Below are 20,787 nucleotides of genomic sequence, written 5' to 3'. Positions count from 1 at the left end.
ACTTGGATGATGGACTCAAGGGCATCCTGAGCAAATTTGCAGATGACACCAAACTGGGAGGGGTGGCTAACACCCCAGAGGACAGGATCACACTTCAAAACGACCTTGACAGATTAGAGAACTGGGCCAAAACAAACAAGATGAATTTTAACAGGGAGAAATGTAAAGTATTGCACTTGGGCAAAAAAAAATGAGAGGCACAAATACAAGATGGGTGACGCCTGGCTTGAGAGCAGTACATGTGAAAAGGATCTAGGAGTCTTGGTTGACCACAAACTTGACATGAGCCAACAGTGTGAGGCGGCAGCTAAAAAAGCCAATGTAATTCTGGGCCGCATCAATAGGAGTATAGCATCTAGATCAAGGGAAGTAATAGTGCCACTGTATTCTGCTCTGGTCAGACCTCACCTGGAGTACTGTGTCCAGTTCTGGGCACCACAGTTCAAGATGGACACTGACAAACTGGAACGTGTCCAGAGGAGGGCAACCAAAATGGTCAAAGGCCTGGAAACTATGCCTTATGAGGAACGGCTAAGGGAGCTGGGCATGTTTAGCCTGGAGAAGAGGAGGTTAAGGGGTGATATGATAGCCATGTTCAAATATATAAAAGGATGTCATATAGAGGAGGGAGAAAGGTTGTTTTATGCTGCTCCAGAGAAGCGGACATGGAGCAATGGATCCAAACTACAAGAAAGAAGATTCCACCTAAACATTAGGAAGAACTTCCTGACAGTAAGAGCTGTTCAACAGTGGAATTTGCTGCCAAGGAGTGTGGTGGAGTCTCCTACTTTGGAGGTCTTTAAGCAGAGGCTTGACAACCATATGTCAGCAGTGCTCTGATGGTGTTTCCTACTTGGCAGGGGGTTGGACTCGATGGCCCTTGTGGTCTCTTCCAACTCTATGATTCTATGATTCTATATATGATTCTATATATTCTATGATCTTCTGAATTTTCAGAGACGCTAATAAGGTGTGGAGTAAAGGGGAACATGTGGACTTAATGGTACTTCAAGTTGCCCAACTCTGACTCATATTATTATTCCTCTCTTTTCAGTGGATGATACGATAAGGTTTCTTAATGTCAGAGGATGTGCATCACCAGATTTTTGCAACTTTGTAACAACAGCCCCAAAAGGTGTAATGACAGCACTCAATGGCTGGATCTATTTCAATGTCACCAAAGCAATGTGTACTGACCCCACTTTTTATATTGGCCGGACCTTAAAGGGTGTAGAAGAAATCAACATCCATCCTGAGACTTGCAAGATCGTTGAAGGCATGGAAGATCTCTGAAGATGCTGCGGAGTGAATGTGTTTCAAGGAGGCAGGCGCAAGAGGGCATGAAATTGTGGGTTGGGAGCTCTAGTTACAGAACATTTGGTACAGGTGTTACATTTCCCCTTTACAGTTATCCTGAATCATGATGAGAATAAAATGGATAAAGTAGATGAATACTGTGTCTTGTGTTGGCTCTTTTTCAAGTGAATAATATCTATGCAATGATGGTGCAATAAATGTTCGTTCCTGAAGGCCAAGAGGGGGAAGGAAACCCATGATATGGCCATTGAGCTGCCATATCTTTAGAAGGAAAAATCTGGACAGTTGTTAACCGCAAAGTTATTGAGCTGTTTTTGCATCTTTGATGCCTGAGCCGATGCAAGAGCAAGAGCTTGTAGTTGAACCTACGGCACCAGTGCACAACGTAAACAACAACAATAATGATTTAAAAAATAAAAACCCCAGACTTTGGTTAAAATGATAATAAAATTACCCTGGATGGCCTGGTTATTTCATGTAACCATAGAATCTGTAATGTGAGTTATGCCACCCAGCCTTGGTTCTACCACTTTTTGGACAGAACTAGCAGAAAAACAAGCAGCTACACTTGCTGAAATATGAGTAGTGATGTTGGAGAAGCAGTAACGGAATCGTTACAATATTATCAACTTTATGAGTTATTTAAATTAGATAAAAGGAATAGATTTATGAATCAAACCTCACCATTTGAAAGAGAACTTATTGAGAACAATGAAAAAGTAATTTCTGAAATGTTTCAATTGTTATCAGAACGGCAAACATCCTCTCCTGAAATCCTCTCCCAATCGACAGCACAAGGTGGCAACTCTGATAGTTGGGAAGGAGCCAGACTGGCCACAGAGAAGAAGTCTTCCAGCAACAGATTGTACATTTTAGATATTAGTCTCATATCATTTTCTATTATTTCTCACTGAAAGGTTGACATTTAATACGCAACTCCTATCTTTTTATCATTCTTAAACATTTTGTTTAACTGAAAATATTGTAACCAGTCTGTTATGTTCTCTAACTTGATTAAAATCTTTCAGTTTTAATTGGTTTTCTATTTCAGTTAGCAGCTCTCTGTACATTGTCCACTTAGTTTCCATGTTTAATTTCCACCCTGATATTGCCTATAATGAGGAGAGCCAGAATGGTGTTTTTTGTTCCAGTAATCCTTTACCCTTCTCCCAGACTTGAAAAATTACTTTCCTTATGATATGGTTTCAGAAACTTTGATGTACTCTTGACTCGTCATAACATAAATACGCATGCCAACCAAATCTATTATCATGACCTTTCAAATCTAATAAATCTGTGTTTTTTAATTTTATACATCCCTGGATCCAGCAGATACAGGAGGCTTCATAATATAGTTTCAGATCTGGCAGGGAGAAGCCTCCTCTGTCTTTGATGTCTGATATAATTTATATTTTATTTTTGGCTTCTTGCCCTGCCACACAATTTTTGAAATATCCTTTTGGCAATCTTTGAAGCATCCCATATTGCTTATTACCGAGATTGATTGGAATAAAAATAACATTTTTGGCAATACGTTCATGTTAATTACAGATATTCAAATTCATTCTATTCCAAATTTCCAGTTTTGTTTTTATTTATTTCCATGCTTTTGCAAAGTTGTCCTTATAGATATTAATATTTTTTTTACTGTTAACCAAATCCCTAAATATTTCACTTTATTATGGATGTTTACACCTGTTTCTTGTTGAATCTTTTCTTTATCATGTTCTGATATATTTTAAATTAATAATTTAGTCTTATTTTTATTAAGTTTGAAACCAGTGACTTGTCCAAACCATTGTATCTTTTGTACGACCTGCTCAACTGATTTTAACGGATCTTCTACTGTAATTACTAAATTATCAGTGAATGCTTTCAACTTAAATTCCTTATATCCCACCTTAACGCCTCTAATATTTTCATCTGCTCTTATATTATGCTTCAGGACTTCTAACACTAATATAGACAACAGTGGTGACAGGGCAACCCTGCCTTGTTCCTTTCATAACCCTACATTCTTCAGTGGTGATATTGAGAGGCAGAGAGTGGGGGGAAGGCACGGAGAGTGAGGGGGGAAGCTGTGTGAAGCACCTGTGAACTAGGCACCATCACAGCTGCGTAGAACAAATCCTGTGATTTGGCCATGAGTGGTTACCTTTCCAGCATACTGAGCCGATTGAAAAGTGAGGAGGATTTTCAGTTTAATTTGAGTAATTTAGTTCGGCAAAGCGGGAGGGTAAAATTGAACTCTACTCCCCTTTTTGGGTGTCTACCCTGCATGATGGACATTACAAGTGAAGTGCTGGGGGAAAGTCTGAGAAGAGTATAGATAATCAAGAGGAATAAGAAGAGAGAAATAAGAAAAAGAAAAAAGGTAAAAAGACAGGACAAGACTTTAATAACATAATTAAAATGGCTGACATGAGAGTATTAACCTGGAAGGTTAATGGATTAAACAGTAAAGTTTAATCAATGAATTGAAAGTAACTGGCAAAATAATAGATAATCAAAGAGAGATTAGGAATCCGTTTGTTAAATATTTCACAGATTTATATCAAAAGTGCCCAGAAAATAAAACAGATATTGAAAGATATCTGCAACAATGTAGATTACCAAAAATTCCAAATGAAAAGTTGAGTATATTAAATGCCCCAATTATTAAACAGACAACAACAAGTAATGCAGCAGTTCTGGATGGTTTAACTGCAAAATATTATAAAAAGCTACCAAATTTTCAAATTCAACCATTATAAAATGTGATGAATGAAATATTAACAATAGGGAAAACACCAATAATCTGGGAAGAGGCATATATTATTTTAATTCCAATATAAGATGCAGATAGATTGGAGGTTAAAAGTTGTAGACCAATTTCATTACTAAATTGTGATTATAACATATTTGCTAATATTCTAGCAAACAGAATGAAAGGACTAAAAGATAAAGTTTAAAGGAGCAACAAAATTTATATTTCAGTTTTTCCAGGAAATGTATTTTGTTGATCACCCAGCAACGTAATAAACGCAACATCAGCACCCTTGTCAATGTATAAAATTCTGGCTGAATGATGTCTTAATCTGGCATATAGCAATATCCCACAAAGACTGTTGGGCCAAGCAGATGAGCAATCAGTTACATAGTATAACATTACTCTGTTACAGAGAGAAACATTTTCTTCATCTTTTGTAGTTTGCAACATTTTTCCTAAAATGTAATCAGATGACCAAAAGTATAATGAACTCTTCCCAGCAACCTGGTGAAATTGGGTAGCAATAGAACAGGAAGGTTGGAACAGTGTTGCGGAACAAACGTTTCATCACACCAGTGAGCTTACAATCCCAGAAAAAGAGGCTGATGACCATGATCATTATATTCCAGACACCTGTCCCCACCCCTTCTAGTTCTGCCAGATGAGAATTCTCTCCAAACATCCATTAACCTTTGGCAAGGGCCCTGAGAAACGATAGAAAGGCTCTGTTCTACCTAACCAAACTGGACCCTACAGCAAGTTCTGAGAAAGACAGTGGGATTTGAGTGAGGCCAGAAACTGATTCTTTCTCATATACACTTTCCCACAGCTGAAACTACTTCTCAGTTTCAGGCCTCATCCCTAGCTTTAAAGATAGAAAACCTAGATAAAAACCGCTGCCCCAGAATGATTACTGGTTCTTTTAATTCTTTTAACGCTCTCCCTCATTTTTCAATTTTACAACAAACATACAAACTTGATTAAAAAAACAAACCTACACATAAATCTACTTCTCCCCCTAACTTTGGTTCCTTACATTTTATCTTTACTTCTGCATATCCAGATCTGTTTTTAGTTTTTTCTTTTTTCTTTCTTAAAGTTTCTCTTTTACATATCTTAACCGTCCTTTAGCCATACTCCTGGGAAAACAAAGAAAGTGTGCGCTCTTTCTGATTATGTTGGACCCATCAACAAGTTCAAATAAAAACCAATACACTTTCTCTTGATCAGTGAGGGCCTTCATTGATCCAGCTGATAAGCAGACACAAATCTGAAGGTTTATTCAGATTGCAGGATCAAGTAGGACCACCTGGTCCAGAAAAACTACAGTTAGAATTGCCAATGGAACACATACAAACCGGACCATATTGACAAAGATATCTTATCCATTTATCATGGCTCTTTTAGTAGAGATTCCTGAATTGTAGGCAGTTGGAGTAGATGACCCTGGGGACTCATGTAAACTCTACAATTCTATGATTCTATCTATGATATACATAGCATAGAACACTGAATCTACCAGTTAAAATCCATAGCAAGGAAGTCACAGCATCCCAGGTGTGGCAAAGCAGTGCAGTGAGAAAGATGGACTCCAAACTACCAGTATAGGCTTGCTATGTAGTAATAAGAATAGTAACTGGGGTGAGATTCCTCAACCAATCACGTTTCAAAATTAGAATTTCTGGTACTTTTGCCTATATGCTTTCCTAGAGCTGAAAGTACTTCCCAATTTTCAGGCCTCATCCCTGGCCTTTGAGACAGAAAACAGCTAGGTAAAACAGCTGGCTCAGAATGATTGCAACCCAATGGCAGATTTTGGCTGGAGGCCTAAGTGAGGGAACAATTTTCTTGACACTCTGTACATGCTCACTGCAGCACAAAGAAGCCAGCAGACAATATTTCATTTATTCCCACCATGCCATGAGACTTTTTGCAAAACAGCAGAAACAGGATTTTTTTTAAGAAAGGAAAGAAAACCCCAACTACCCCAACTCCTCTCAGTCAAAAGGTTTTGTGAAGGTTTTAGAATACTAAAATCCCCTCTCCACCATTCACAGTGGATTAACACCAAAGTCTGTAGGATTGGAAGAGAATCCTCACTTTTTTACACAGATAGATGTGTAGACAATAAAACATGGTTATCTTCCCTGTGGGATTCTTCCAGTGAGTTCTGTGTGGAATCCACACACACCCCTGCCATATTCTTCAGAAACTGCTGCTGCCAGGGACACAAATTAATAATGGCCACCACAGGCCCCATTTACATTGTTCAGTTCTCTGTTTTAAAGGTTGGCTGTTTGAAGTCCATCTTAAAGATGAAGAGAATCAGATGCAAAAACTGTATGATTTAAAGAATAGGCAACAATGTCCTTGCCAAACTTAAGAATGAAAAATATTTTTTAAATAAATGAATTCTGGAAGACTAAATAGTTGACCATGCAACATAGCTTGACTGAATGGGGAAAGTCTGAAAGATACCAACTTGCCTGAATAAGAAGCACACATGATACACACATGGACCCTGGGAATATGATTGTGAAAACGCTTTCCCATAGCAAAGGCGAAGAACACAGGCGTAACTTGGATTCCTATTTGGCAAAATTTCATGGTGTTTCTGAAAGTGATTTGTGTTCCAAAATCACATCATGTGCTTTCTGGGAAAACTCCATTTGGGCTAGTTTCCACATCTCACTAAACCAGTTGTTTAGAAGAGGTGCCTAAGGCTCCCATCCCTGACTTATAAATTCCTCTGTGTAAGCTCGTAGTTGCATACGTTGCCTTTTTAGGGACCAGATCGTCTTGAAGCCCTCCTTAGCTTTTGACCATCTCAACACCATGAAGACTTTCCTGTGCATGGGCCTCCTGTGCATGTGCCTCCTCTTGGCCTTGTTTTCACCAGGTGAGTAGAAACCAGACATCCTGGGTTCCATTAGTTTCCTCTGGAGTAGGGAATGGCCAGGCAGAATCCGAGACCAGGGAGAAGAGTCAGTGGAAGAAGATTGGAAATGTTTAAAGATTATTTACAGAAATATTGCAAAATTAATGAATGTTAGAATGATGTTGGATAGAAACTAAGTGGTCTTTAGCTGTAATGCTATAAGAGAATATGAGAAAATGGTTATTAATAGGTAAAAACTTAATGTTATAATACTTTAAAATTGAAGATTAAGATGATTGAAGAGGGGAGGGATTTGCTGAATTAACAATTTGAACTGGAATACAGAAAAGGGAGCCGTGAGGAGGTCCGGGAAATAAGCAAATGAAAAAATATGTGACGGAAAGACTGAATTGTTTTTAACTATTTTTATTTTGTATTTTTCTTTTTACTTTTTATTTTGTAATTTTTTGAAAATCTCAATAAATATCTTATAAAAAAATGGAGTAGGGAATGGCCAGTGGGGCAAGAGCAAGGGAGGCCAATAATATCATGGGCCTAGAGACAGAATAATGAATAAATGAATATTGCGATAAATAGCAGGAGGATCTGAGATTATAATCTCTGAAGAAACCTATGAGATAAAGATTTGGAAGCTCCCAGAGATTTCTAATTCCCCTCCTTTGATTGTCCTATTTAGTGGGCTGGAACTGACTGGGGGGGGGGGTGTCATGAGAACTTGGTCATTTGGAAGATTAGGAATGGGAGAGAGGACCAGTGATCCATTGAATAGGTAGGGAGAATTCCTGGATCATTTAGATAAAGTTGCACTTGCCAGGATGCTCTGCTGGGGCTTAGATTGCTCCATTAAGGAGCAAATTGGGCATGCAGGCAAGGGGTTGTGGAAGCTTCCATGATTTACCATGCCATGACTTCATGCCTCTGGGATTCTTTCCCAACACAGACCTATTTCTGATTTAAGAGTCCAGCAGGAGGGTGGGGGAAAGAGCATGAGTGACAGACAGAGAGCAGAAATGTCAGGAATGGGAGGAGGGTCTAGAACTCCTTTTGTGCTAGTTTTGCGGTTTAAAAGGCAGACCTCACACCCAGCACAGGAACTTTTTGTGTGTTTGGGGGAAAACAGTGGCCAAACTCTAATGGGTATTACCAACACATTCTGCTTGAGATGAAGTAAATGGTAATTGGGAACTCCAAATGTGTGTCATTTACTGCATGTGGAGCCCTGGCATCGTTACATTGTAAATCCAGCTTTGCATCATGTGTGAAAAGGCCTCCTAGGGAAGTAAAATGGGTGTGAAGGCTGCAATACGAAATGTTCTGCCCGGGAAGGAATCCCTATTGAATTCATTTGGGTGTACTTCTTTGTAGACATGTCTAGCATTGTGCTAAGAGGGATTTCCGATGGCCTCTACATGCAGTGCTGACACCAAGGGGAAGGCGGTGCTGAAGGGCTCATTAGCACCAATACATGACATGCACTGCAACCAGAGGACCAGTGATCGGTACCCAAGAAAGCACATCATGCATTAAAATATGCTTGTAATAATCAGAGCAAAGAACATTACCTCAGCTTATTTTTGGGAGGTGTAACTCCCATGAGTGGCATTTACCCTGCAGCTTTGAGGCAGAGAGGGGCAAGTGAAGTCTGGCAGTGCTGGCTATACTGCATGGGGACAGCAGCTGGGTAGGGGCCAGCCCTAGATGGCTCTGCTGGAGTGTATAGGCAATGGCCCATTCTGAGGCTCATAAAGACTGACTCCTCAATGAATGGGCCAGGGGGTGGCCTACTGGGGGATATTCCGGGCCCTCTGAATATTCTACTTTGGTTTCAAGGAGGAATGAAGGAAACCCCCATCTTTTTTATGTAATGAAATGTCAAATTAACCATGCAGGCAGAATTACACCTATCTTCTCACCTATCTTCTGTGTGTATCTGAAGAAGTGTGCATGCACACGAAAGCTTATACCAAGAACTAACTTAGTTGGTCTTTAAGGTGCTACTGTAAGGAATTTTTTTTTATTTTTACCTATCTTCTCAGAAAGAAGTAAAACCTGCCAGAAATCGGGATGACATATGAGCAGTTGGAGCTAATCCATTAATATAATTCAGTTTTCAAATCCTTCAAATTCCTTACATACGTAAGTTTAATGAATGCATGAAGGGGTTAATGCCATAGAGTAAGTTGTCCTGCCAATCTTAGCCAGGTCAAAAAGGAGGTTTCTTGTGGCTTAAGATAGTGACACTGACCTCTTGTGATCTTCTGTCCTCTCTGTAGGGGCGCCACTACAATGTATGACTTGTCAATATAACGCCCACAATGTATGTATCTCACGAGAGCCACGTTTTTGTCCAGGCAATGCTTGTCGTGAAGTTGTTATGGAACTTGATATATGTGAGTTAGGCTTCTTTCTTTCATTTCATGTCTGGCGGGAGGGTGGGTGGGATTTCTTAAAATTGGCAAAATGTCCAGGTTTTTGCAATCAAAGCCTGGAAGTGTATGGTTTTGGGGTGATTTTTCAAAAAAAGGTCAATAACATGTTGTGTCCAGAATGCTATATGCTGAAATATGCTAAGCCTCTCTCAAGATATCTCTGGCAGGAAACAGGCCTAGCAAAGATTCCAGCACATATGCTAAGGTCAGCAATCCATCCAGATTTTCTGGACCCTGTCATATTCCTACATGAACCTGGGATGTTGTAGGAATCCATTGACAATGGATAATCAATCAAATAAATTATATATATTCCAAATTAAAGAATTTCAAAGGGGACTTCCCATGTTCTGGATCTTGGGAGAAAGAAAGTTTCTTTCGCTGTTTCTGCTTTCTTCTCTGTTGTTTTTTTCTCAGTTTCCAAATTCCGATCTTAACCTATTATCATGTCTTCACAATCACTTGTGTATGACCCTCTCGTGTTGAGCAAATCTATAGGTCTGTTAACATGCAGGATGACAGTTTATTCTGTGTTGTTGTCCATCGGTAAGTTTTTCAGCGCAGTTCTGCCTTTTCGTTCCCCATCCTATCTTCGACTCTAGGCTGCTTTCCAACTGTCCTTCATTTAGTAAGATTATTGACACAGTAATCTCTCGGGTTGTTTAACTAGCTGTTATTCCAAAAATAGGTCTTCCATAGAAACTCAGTGCTATAGGGTATATTTCACAGTCAGTAATTATTTGGTGATTGTTTGGTGCCTCCAAAATCCAACCTGCTCCCCCAGGCCCTAGGGAAGTCTGCAAAAATCAAAGATTCACCCTCACTTCCACCTTTTATAACAATAACCTGTGCAGGCAAATGCACTGTTTTGTGTGAAATATTTCCCAAGTTATAATCCAACAAGTGTTTTTAAACCCCCCCCCCTGACCAGGGAAGTCATTTTTTTCTTCTTCTGCGCCACAACTGATAGACACCATTTTCTCAGACCGAGGCTCCTTCATCGTTTGCCAAGTCTAATTAGAACTTCCACAGAGGACTGCACAGCCAAATAGCATATTAATGTTAGAAGTCCTCCTGTGTTCTGTTTAGATAATTAATTCTCTCTTAGTGAGGTTTGGCATGTAACAGCCGCTGCTCAGCTCACGTAAATCCAAAACACAACAATAAAAGTCTTTTTCAGATGAAAGTCTTGGCACCCAGTGCCTGGTTCATTAAGCAGGTCTTTTTTTTTATCTCCTTCTTTCCAGAACACACCAGTTTCTTAGATTGAATTTTAATAATTTTTAGAAAACAGGGATCTCCCGGTTTGTGACAATGGTTCTGGAGAGTTCCTAGTTCGTGCTGTGCTCAGCACCCAGCATCCCTGCACCCACATTCTGTAGTGAGTGGCTGATAACAGATGATCTGTGGGTGACGGTCTGCCCCCCTTATACTGGGGGGAGGAGCAGGACTAATTGCTCCCATATTAACCCTGAATTACTTGCATGACTGGGGTCCGATCTCATGGAAAAGCAGCCAAATCCCATGGCCAGAAGCTGGAAGTCCAGCAGCTCTTCACTCTCAATGTGATGTTTCCAGAAAATCATCTTCCCTTTTCTTCCCTGCATAGGAAGACCAAGGAACAGGTATGAGATGTGCCATAAAATATTCAGAAAGGACTAGCAGAATGATGAAGCTGAAGACATTTGACATACGTTTAAATCCGAATGCCTTTTCCAAATGTCATTACAACGCTTAGTTGAAATGTCACATGAAAAAAAGAAAGAAAAACAACCTGTGTCATAAGTGCTGGAAACTCTTACTGCATCAATATACAGCTTTAAATTAAAGACTTTCCAATTAATTTATGTATTTAAAATTCTGATTTTGCCACTCTACTCTGGGGCAAAAATGATTGACTTAATAATTCTTTCTCATTCTTCTTCACAGTTGAATATCTCCCCAGACGAACTCAATACAGTGACTGTGTTAACACTGAGGATTGTATCCCAGGCTTTTTTGGTTATATTGCTTATTTTATGGGATTTTTTGCGATGAGAACTGAGTGCTGCTATACTGACCTATGCAATGAAAATCAAATCGAATGTAAGAATCCTTTTATTTTGGACACTTTTTGTATCCACAATTCTCTAACCATAGGCAAACTACAACTGGGTCCAAGATTTGTCTTCCTAGCGCCTCAGGAAAACTAAAATCTGAGGTTGGCGTATGGTGCTTTTTCATTTGGTAGTCAAATCTTGCAACCCACAAAGCATGTAGGAGGATAGTGAAATAAGCAATAACCCTCATAAAATGTCAAGACTAGAACCTCTACACATTGGATCCTATTTAAGGCTGTCCCGCCTCCCCACCCCCACCCCCAATGCACAGGAGATTTTGTTGTAGTAACCTTTGGTGAGATGAAAGAGAATAAGGCAAAATTCAACATGGACAAAAACTGCAGCATTTTCATTTCATTGTTGGGGCAGGGAAGGTATGAACCCATTAGCCTCATGCCCAACAAATAATGTTGTTAAAGTTGATGATCACAATGAAGTTTATCATAGCTGATAATCACTCTGGATGGCTTCCAACATATTAAAACCACAACAAACATCAACAACAACCCAGTACGTACCCAATAGCATCCTTCCCAACAAATTAGCTTGTTGTGATGATGGTTACAATAATTATTATCATACTTGATTGCCAGAAACAATTTACCCCTAGAATGATCCTGAGAATGGTGCTACTAGGTTCATTTTTAAAGGGACAAAGGACCGGGTTTTTCCCCATTGTTGTTTGAATAAAAGGAAACAAGTTTGATGCTCAGCGCCATTGTCTAATTGTAAACACAAGTCCCCCTCGAACAATGCAGAGTTTAACAGCATAAAACATGTAAATTACCGTATTTTTCGCTCTATAACATGCACCAGACCATAACATGCACTAGTTTTTAGAGGAGGAAAACAAGAAAAAAAATATTCTAAACGAAATAGTGGATATATGATTTTTGTGGTTCATGCTGTGGCCACAGACGTGTGATCTGACAGTGAGTTTGGAGTAGCCCAATGCAAAAATCCTGAGGATCCATGTGGATCCATGCTTTGTAACCACGGAGGAGGGAAGGAAGGGGAACCATGGATCCTCTGCTCACGACTGCAGCAGATCCCCCCCGCCACCCGCAGGCATTCGCTCCATAACATGCACAGACATTTCCCCTTGCTTTATAGGAGGAAAAAAAGTGAGTGTTATGGTGCAAAAAATACGGTAATTAAAACCAGTAAAATATTTTCCCCTCCCAAAGTTTTAGGCGGTCTTAATGTTTTTGCACCATGTTCATCACCTGAAAGTGCTGTTTGTCAGTGATCTTAGGAATCTGGGAAATTTTAGTGTGGAGGTGGGGAACCGGAGAAATTGAGAATGCAGGGAGGGCACAGTTTTGTTCAACGTAGGATAAAACCACCATAAATGTGTATCATAGATAGTAGAAAAGTGTCTTTCTTCTTCTTCTTCCACTCAAAAGAGACAGTCTGCAGCCTAGAAACTATGAGAAATCCTTGTTTGATGTCATAGAATGGTAAGGATCAAAGCCAATCTGTTCTTGTCCAGGCAGTCAGGACTGTCAGTCTCATTTTACTCAAGTCAGATCACTCTCATACAGAAGCAAATACACAGCAAGATGCATGTAGTGGAAAGATCTGAATGTGATACATATAGAAGTTATACTGAGGACAAAATATGCAATGCTAAAAAATATTTATATTAGTTTTTCATAGGCAGCCCATTCGATTGCAGTTGTAGAATACCATGCCATGAGTGTGTGTCTGTGTGAACTGGAAACTAAGGGCCACAATGGACTAGGCATGCCAATGTAAATGGAATCCTTCTGCTGACAATATGCTTCATTTTGACAGTTCCATATGTGAGACATCCACCACTGGGGTGCGTACACTGTATGGTACCGAATACGACACATTGCTGGGCGGGTGAAACTTGCCATTTTTCATTGATGAGGTGTCTGAGATTCGTAGGTTTTATATATAATGGTGAGTAAACTGCAAATCAGCTGCCAGACATCAACTTCCTTTTCTGGCCAAATGGGATAAAAGCAAATGGGTGTCTGTGTGTGCCTTATGTTTTCTTTGAATGGAAATATTCAAGGTTTTCTTTAATGTGGTATTTCCGTGTTATGAATGTACTTTAGGGAAATATATCCATCCCTGATTTCAGTATGTGAGAAAGAGTAATGAAGGGATATAAGACGGACCCTGGGATGGTGGGATCTCCTGATTATTAGGGAGGAACACACTGTTGGCTCCGTTCCCATTTTGATTATCCCTAGAACCTGGAGGGATCCTATATTGTGGGCTTTATGGAAGATTCATTTGGTGAGCAAATTCATATGTGTCAACTTCACCCAGTAGCCTTGGTCTGGTCAGAGGACAAGTAGACAAGAAAGCAAAAACAGGGTTTGTGGAAGACAAGAGATGCCCTGATGCCAAGCCTGACTCATATTACCCAGCTTCTGCTTTTATTTCAGTGCCTTTTGTGGGGTTACAATACATCTTCTGAATTTTCAGAGAAGCTAACAGGGTGTGGGCTAAAGGGGATCATGTGGACCCAATGGTACTTGAAGTTGTCCAAGTCTGCTGGGTCCTGAAGTCAACTCTGACTCATATTAGCATTACTCTCTTTTCAGTGGCAGGAAAAGGGTACTATATTTATCCCAGAGGATGTGGAACACCAGATTTTTGTAAATTTTTAAAGACAACTCCAAAACGTGTAATGAAAGCACTCAATGGCTGGATCTATTTCAAAATCGACAGAGTAAGCTGTGGTGATCCCCTTTCTTATGACCCTCCAAGGATAAAGGATATAGAAATCAACACCCATCCTGATACATGCAGGATCTCCGAAGGCATGGAAGATCTCTGAAGATGCTGCAGAGAGAATGTGTTTCAAGGAGGCATGCGCAAGAGGGCATGAAATTGTGGGTTGGGAGCTCTAGTTACAGAACCTTTGGTACAGATGTTACATTTCCCCTGTACATTTATTCTGAATTGTGATCAGAATAAAATGGATAAAGTAGATCAATACTGTGTCTTGTGTTGGCTCTTTCTAAGTGAATAATATCTATTTGTTGTAAACAAAAACTACTCCCTTTCCCTTATGGGGTCCACAAGAGCCCTTATAGAGTCCTTTGTAGGTTCTCCATCGGTAGGAGAAAATAACAGAGGCAAACCAGAGAATATTGAGAAGCAAAGCAGCTAGTAAGCCTAATCTTTATTAAAGCTGTTGCAGCAGAGTACCCCCCACACACATGCAGGAGAGAGGAGGAAGACTGAGAACAATGGTGTGCAAACTCCTATATACTTTTGAAATTCCCACCCCCAGTTCAAGACCAACCCCCAATACATCATACATACATCACAGAAGGGGTGTTCCCCCGCAGAAATCTGAATGTTGTTTGAAGGGATATCGTGGACAGTGGGGGGTGGGGTCCTGAAGGAGCACATTCCCCCACCCGCAGGCAGCATCAGTCTGCCTGCACGCGTGACCCTGGGGTGCAAAACATTCTCCCCCTCACGGAAATGTCTGAGGACATCATGGCCTGTATCTAACCTCTTTTGCGGTCTCAGCAGCCTGCCGTGCCCTGTCTGTAACCTCTGTCCTTTGAGACCTTTGTCTCTTTCTAGAAAAACATTGTGCAAGGGAAAAGTGACATGTGGAAACAAGTGCCAAAATAACTTTGTGCCACCCATCGATCGCGGGATTGGAAGATTTGTAAAGGTCACAGCCCAAAAAGTATCTGCTTAAGTTTGCATGTGTGTATCAATAAAAAGAGCTACTGCGGGCTTGGCAATCAGCGTGCACCTGCATTGCTCACTTGCTGATCAACACCTGTCTCGTGCCTCCACTTCAGTTGTTTTTTTCTGTCTGCCAGGTTACCTGATTAGATTATCTGTGCATCCTGGCCACTCTTTTGTTATGGTAACTACTCAATCCCTGAATCCAGGTCACAGGCTCACCCTATTCATATATTAAATGTGCACTTAAGACAGGGTTTGTGAACAAGGAGACAGTGGGGAGGCTTCTCCATTTACTTCCTCCTTGCAGAGAAATATTTGAGGTGACTGAAAGAGCAAAAATGGCTTTAGGACTGCTCTCCTGCAGTTCCCAGACATGTACAGTAGTCAATATCTTTATGTATGTGTCAGTTATGAACATTTATTATATATACAAAAGACCTTAAAATTCTTCTCACATATGCAATGATGGTGCAATGAATGTTAGTTCCTGAAGGCCAAGAAGGAGAAGGAAACTGAAAATCATGATCTGGCCATAGGGTTGCCATATTTTTAGAAGGAAAAAGTCTGGACAGCTGTTGAGCTGCTAAGTTATTGAGCTGTTTTTGCATCCCCCAGATGCCCAAGCCCATGCAAGAGCTTGAGGTTGAACCCAAGTCACCAGTGCACAACTTAATCAACAACAATAATAATTAAAAAAATTAAAACCCCAGACTTTGGTTTAAAATAAAAATACTCTGGATGGCCTGGTTTGCCCCCAAAAGAGGGTATATCCTGGATTTCCCAGACATAAGGCAACTCTAAGTTACATCTGATTTCACAATGTCCCCATCCTCCTGGCAGAGAAAGTATAAAAATGAAACAAATAATTGACCATACCATTTCATGTAACCACAGAATCTGTAATGTGAGCTAAACTATTCCACCCAGCATTGGTCAGAACAAGCAGAAAAACAAGCAGCTCCCCTTTCTGAAAAATGAGTAGTGATGTTGGAGAAGCAGAAACAGAATGGTTACAATATTATCAACTTTATGAGTTATTTAAATTAGATAAAAGGAATAGATTTCTGAACCTCACCTTTTGAAAGAGAACTTATCGAGAAAAATGAAAAAGTAATTTCCCAAATGTATAAATTGTTATTGGAATAGCAAATAAAAGACGGACTAGTAAAATCAGTAATGGAATATAGGTCATAATATAGAAATGGCAGCATGGGAAAAATTGTGGAATACAGATTTGAAATTTACAGCATGATATACATTAAAAGAGAATTATATGAAAATGATGTACAGGTGGTGCTTGACTCCTAGTAAACTGGCCAGGAAGGATAAATCTGCATCAGAAACATGCTGGAATTGTTAGGGAAAAGAGGGTACTAGTTCTGGGCGATATCTGGTTTTCAGCATCACGATATATCACCAGCTAAACATCACAATATCTTGATATATATCAAGGTCTTGTTTGTCCTCCCCGGTGTGTATTTTCAGCTAATTTCAGATTAGCTTAAATGATTTTCTAGTCAAGTTGAATCTGCTTCCTCACTCAGAGGTCTAAACTGAATCTGTGCATGCATAAGCCCCACTGAGTTCAACTAAACTTACTTCTACTTTTCTGGGAGGAAGCCTCGTTGAATTCAGTAGAGCTTGCTTGTGAGTAGACACACATTTGCTTGCAATGCTTACCAGGGGAAACCATACCCGTCATTTTCACATAGTACCCCACCTCCCATTTCAGAATAAGGCAGCCAGCTAAATCTTCTCTCCTCCCCCCCCAGAAGCCCCTTCCCAAGCCCTCATCCCACCAATCTCCCCCTTTTTATCAAAGGGACGGAGGGAGGTCAAGCAAGCAAGAAGACAGTCTCCTTAAAATTACCATAAATAAAGCCCTTTCTTTTTAATATGGAGGAAAGCTATTTAGGGGGAGCCAACAACATAATCACCACCAGAAAATAAAAAATAAAAAAAAAATTCCCTTCTCCCCCCCCCCCACTGGTTGGGGTGAGTGTGAGGGAAGAAAGAAGTGCTTTCCAGTTCTTTGTTTACTTTGCCACTGGGTCTTTGATTGACTAGCCGTGGGGTGGGGGTGGGTCCTCCTGGTTTTGTTAGCAGGCTGTGCATAATGAGTTGAGCTCTAAGTGGAAGGATATTTGTGAAGGTGAGAGAGTTTGTTGGTTTGTGTGAGGGCTTATCATCATTTCTGTCAAGTCTCCGCCTTTTGTTCATCAGTATATTGCCTCGCTGACACCCTTGTCAAGATATTATTTCCATTGTTGTTGTTGTTTAGTTGTTTAGTCCTGTCTGACTCTTTGTGATACCATGGGCCAGAACACGCCAGTCACTTCAACTGCCTCCCACAGTTTGGTCAAACTCATGCAATATGGCAATTTATCACACAGTACTAGTGGTCATGTAAGGTAGTGAAGGCTTTCTGGGGAATGATTTACTGTAGAATAAACTGGAGGGGGGAATGTTAAAGATAACTTTCTACAAAAAACCAACCAACCAACCAAACAAACAAACCAACAAACCAGAAGCTTTTCTTTGAAGAACAATAGGTTCAGAGGTACCAAATGTTCAGAAAAGATTGTCTATGTATGCAACAACGGCTGCCCAGATGATTTATGCACAGGAATGACAAAGAAGAAACAGTTGCAACCAAGGAGGCCTGGCAGATGAAATTGATGGAGAATGTGGAGATGGCTAAACTTATGCGAAGAATGAGGAACCAGGAAGAAGAAAAATTCAGGAACCACAGATGGGGAGAAGGGAAGTTGATTTAATATTTTTTAAATAAATCTGCATATTTGTTTGAAAAAAAATGAGAAATGAAATATTGCTTTACCATAAGGTCAATTGTTTTCATATTTTCTGTTAAAAGATATGTTTTATTGCCTCCACATATGCAAAGAGGACTCCAGAGTGGGGTGGGAGCTGTTCCCAAATGTCCAAAACGTGCAAGGGCAGCTCCACTGGCCTGTTGCAGAGGGGAAGCAGTGGCAGCTCCAAGAGGAGGGGAAGGAGGAGCAACCAACCATTGAAGCCACCAGGTTTGGCTTTGCCCCCAGCTTCTGCCGACATCCTCTCCCAGTCACCTTCACAAGCTGACACCTCTGATAGTTGGGGAGGAGCCAGGCAGGCCAGAAAAAAGGGGCCTCCAAGGGAGGCTGTTGTGGAGTTGGGTGGAGAGAGGCTCCAAGGGTGAAGTGAATTGCTGCAGTCCTGGAGCTCCACATCAAGACAAGGATGCCCATCTTCGGGCCTAACACTTGGCAGGCACTGGGCAAAGTGGGCATGGACCCAGCCTGCTTCTCCTTTGGTTGTTCCTCATTTGCAGCACAGCCCCCTAACAGCTGCCTGGGCTGGAGGCTGGAGTTTTTGCGGTTTTCAAAAGATTAACTCAATGTTTCAGTTTTTCCTGGAAATGTATTTTGTAAATTACCCACCAAGGTCTCAGTAATAAACGCCACATCAGCACCCTAGACAATGTATCAAAACATGGCTGAATAAGATCTTAAAAGATTGGCAGTTACATAATTGGGCTGGTGTTGTAAATAAGTGTGTTAAGCTTTTTAATTAATCCCTTTTGAAGTTGCAAGTCCATCTTTGTGTTAGCCTTTTAAACCACAGTATGCCTGAGGGAGCATCTCTGTCCCCATCGTCCAGCCCAGACACTGAGGTCTACCTCCGAGGGTAGGGAAGTAGGAAGAGAGTGAAGTTATAAGGCACCAGTCAGAGGATCTTCTCAGTTGTTGCAACTGCACTGTGGAATGCCTTCCATCAGATGTCAAAGAAATAAACAACTGCACAATTTCCTGAAGACACTTGAAGGCAGTCCTGCATAGAGAAGCTTTTAATGTTTGATGGTTTCCTGTGTTTTTGTATTTTGTTGGAAGCCACCAAGAGTTACTGGGGCAACCCAACTGGAAGGGTGGGGTATACACATTTAGTTGGTTTTGTTTTTGTTCTTGTTATTTTGCTTTCAGTCATGGGAAAGGTCCCTTTGCTTCCTGGAGATCCGAGTTCTTCATGAACTTTACTGTTAATGAGGATGGCCCTATATAAAACATTGATAGGTTAAAATATAAAGTTTATTTATTTTTCTTAAACATATTATTGATTTTCAAAAAACAAAACAAAAACATATACATTCACAGAACTAAGATATTTTTTAAAAGCAAAAAAACAAAAACAAAACATTTGTGGGCTTCCTCAAATCACTTGACTTTCCTCTAATCCCTTCCTTGGTTCTATTGTTTATCAATTTACTGCATGTCCATTGTTATATTTATATCATATGTAAATCGACAGAATATGCAGAACTGGACAAATTAACAGGGAAAATCAGATATACTAAAGGTCAAAAGTTTATTGAGGACTGGGGGAAATTTGTGGGTTATCTGGAAAATAATTGTGGTGTAAATACAACGCTAGTGGGGTTTAAAGAGGCACTGTAAAGAATCAATAAGTATTGTTTATTAGAAATAATGAAGGAAGGGAGGAACAAATGGCAATATGAAAGAAAGAAATGTGTACTAAAGTTATAACTACGAATGATTGTCAGTGACGTTGAAGGAAGTCTAAAATGGATATGATTTGCTGTATCATGGATAAAATGTATAACTAGATGGAAATCAATAAAAAAATTATATATATATATATATATATATATATATATATATATATATATATAATCATATGTAAATCACCTACAATCCAATCATGATGAAATTACAAGTAATCTTAAAACCCTACTAATGTATTAACTTTAATGTACATTGCTTCTGTATAGATGCAATAAACATATTCCATTCTTGAATTCATTGTCATCTCTTCCTCTCAGTTTCATCGTCAATTTTGCCACTTCAGCATATTCCATCAGTTTAACTTGCCAATCTTTGTGAGATGGGACACCTTCTTCTTTCCAATGTTGTGCTACATAAACAAACTCTTTTGTCATTTTGGTAAATCCACTCCTGTAATACCTAATAGGAAAGCTTCTAAAACATTATTTTAAACATTTTCTTCATTTCATTATAAATCATTTCCCAACATTTCTTTATAATTTTACAATCCCACCACATATGGAAAAAATTCTCCTCTGTTGCTTTACACTTCCAACATTTAGTTTTATACATTTTTGCTGATTTATCTGGTGTTAGATACCATCTATACATCATTTTCATATAATTTTCTTTCCTTGCCACACATGCTGTAAGTTTTAAATCATTCTTCCATAATTTTTCCCATTCCACTAATTGAATATTATGTCCCAATCTCATGCACATGTAATCATAACTGATTTAACCTCTTCATCCTTCATTTCCTTCCTTCATGGATGATTCCTTCATGGATGATGGACTCAAGGGAATCCTGATCAAATTTGCAGATGACACCAAACTGGGAGGGGTGGCTAACACCCCAGAGGACAGGATCACACTTCAAAACGACCTTGACAGATTAGAGAACTGGGCAAAAATAAACAAGATGAATTTTAACAGGGAGAAATGTAAAGTATTGCACTTGGGCAAAAAAAATGAGAGGCACAAATACAAGATGGGTGACACCTGGCTTGAGAGCAGTACATGTGAAAAGGATCTAGGAGTC

Source organism: Podarcis vaucheri (assembly GCF_965113315.1).
Source record: "Podarcis vaucheri genome assembly, chromosome: 7".
Lineage (NCBI taxonomy): Eukaryota > Metazoa > Chordata > Lepidosauria > Squamata > Lacertidae > Podarcis > Podarcis vaucheri.
The sequence above is the reverse complement of the archived record's forward strand: the minus strand, read 5'-3'. Positions refer to the sequence as shown.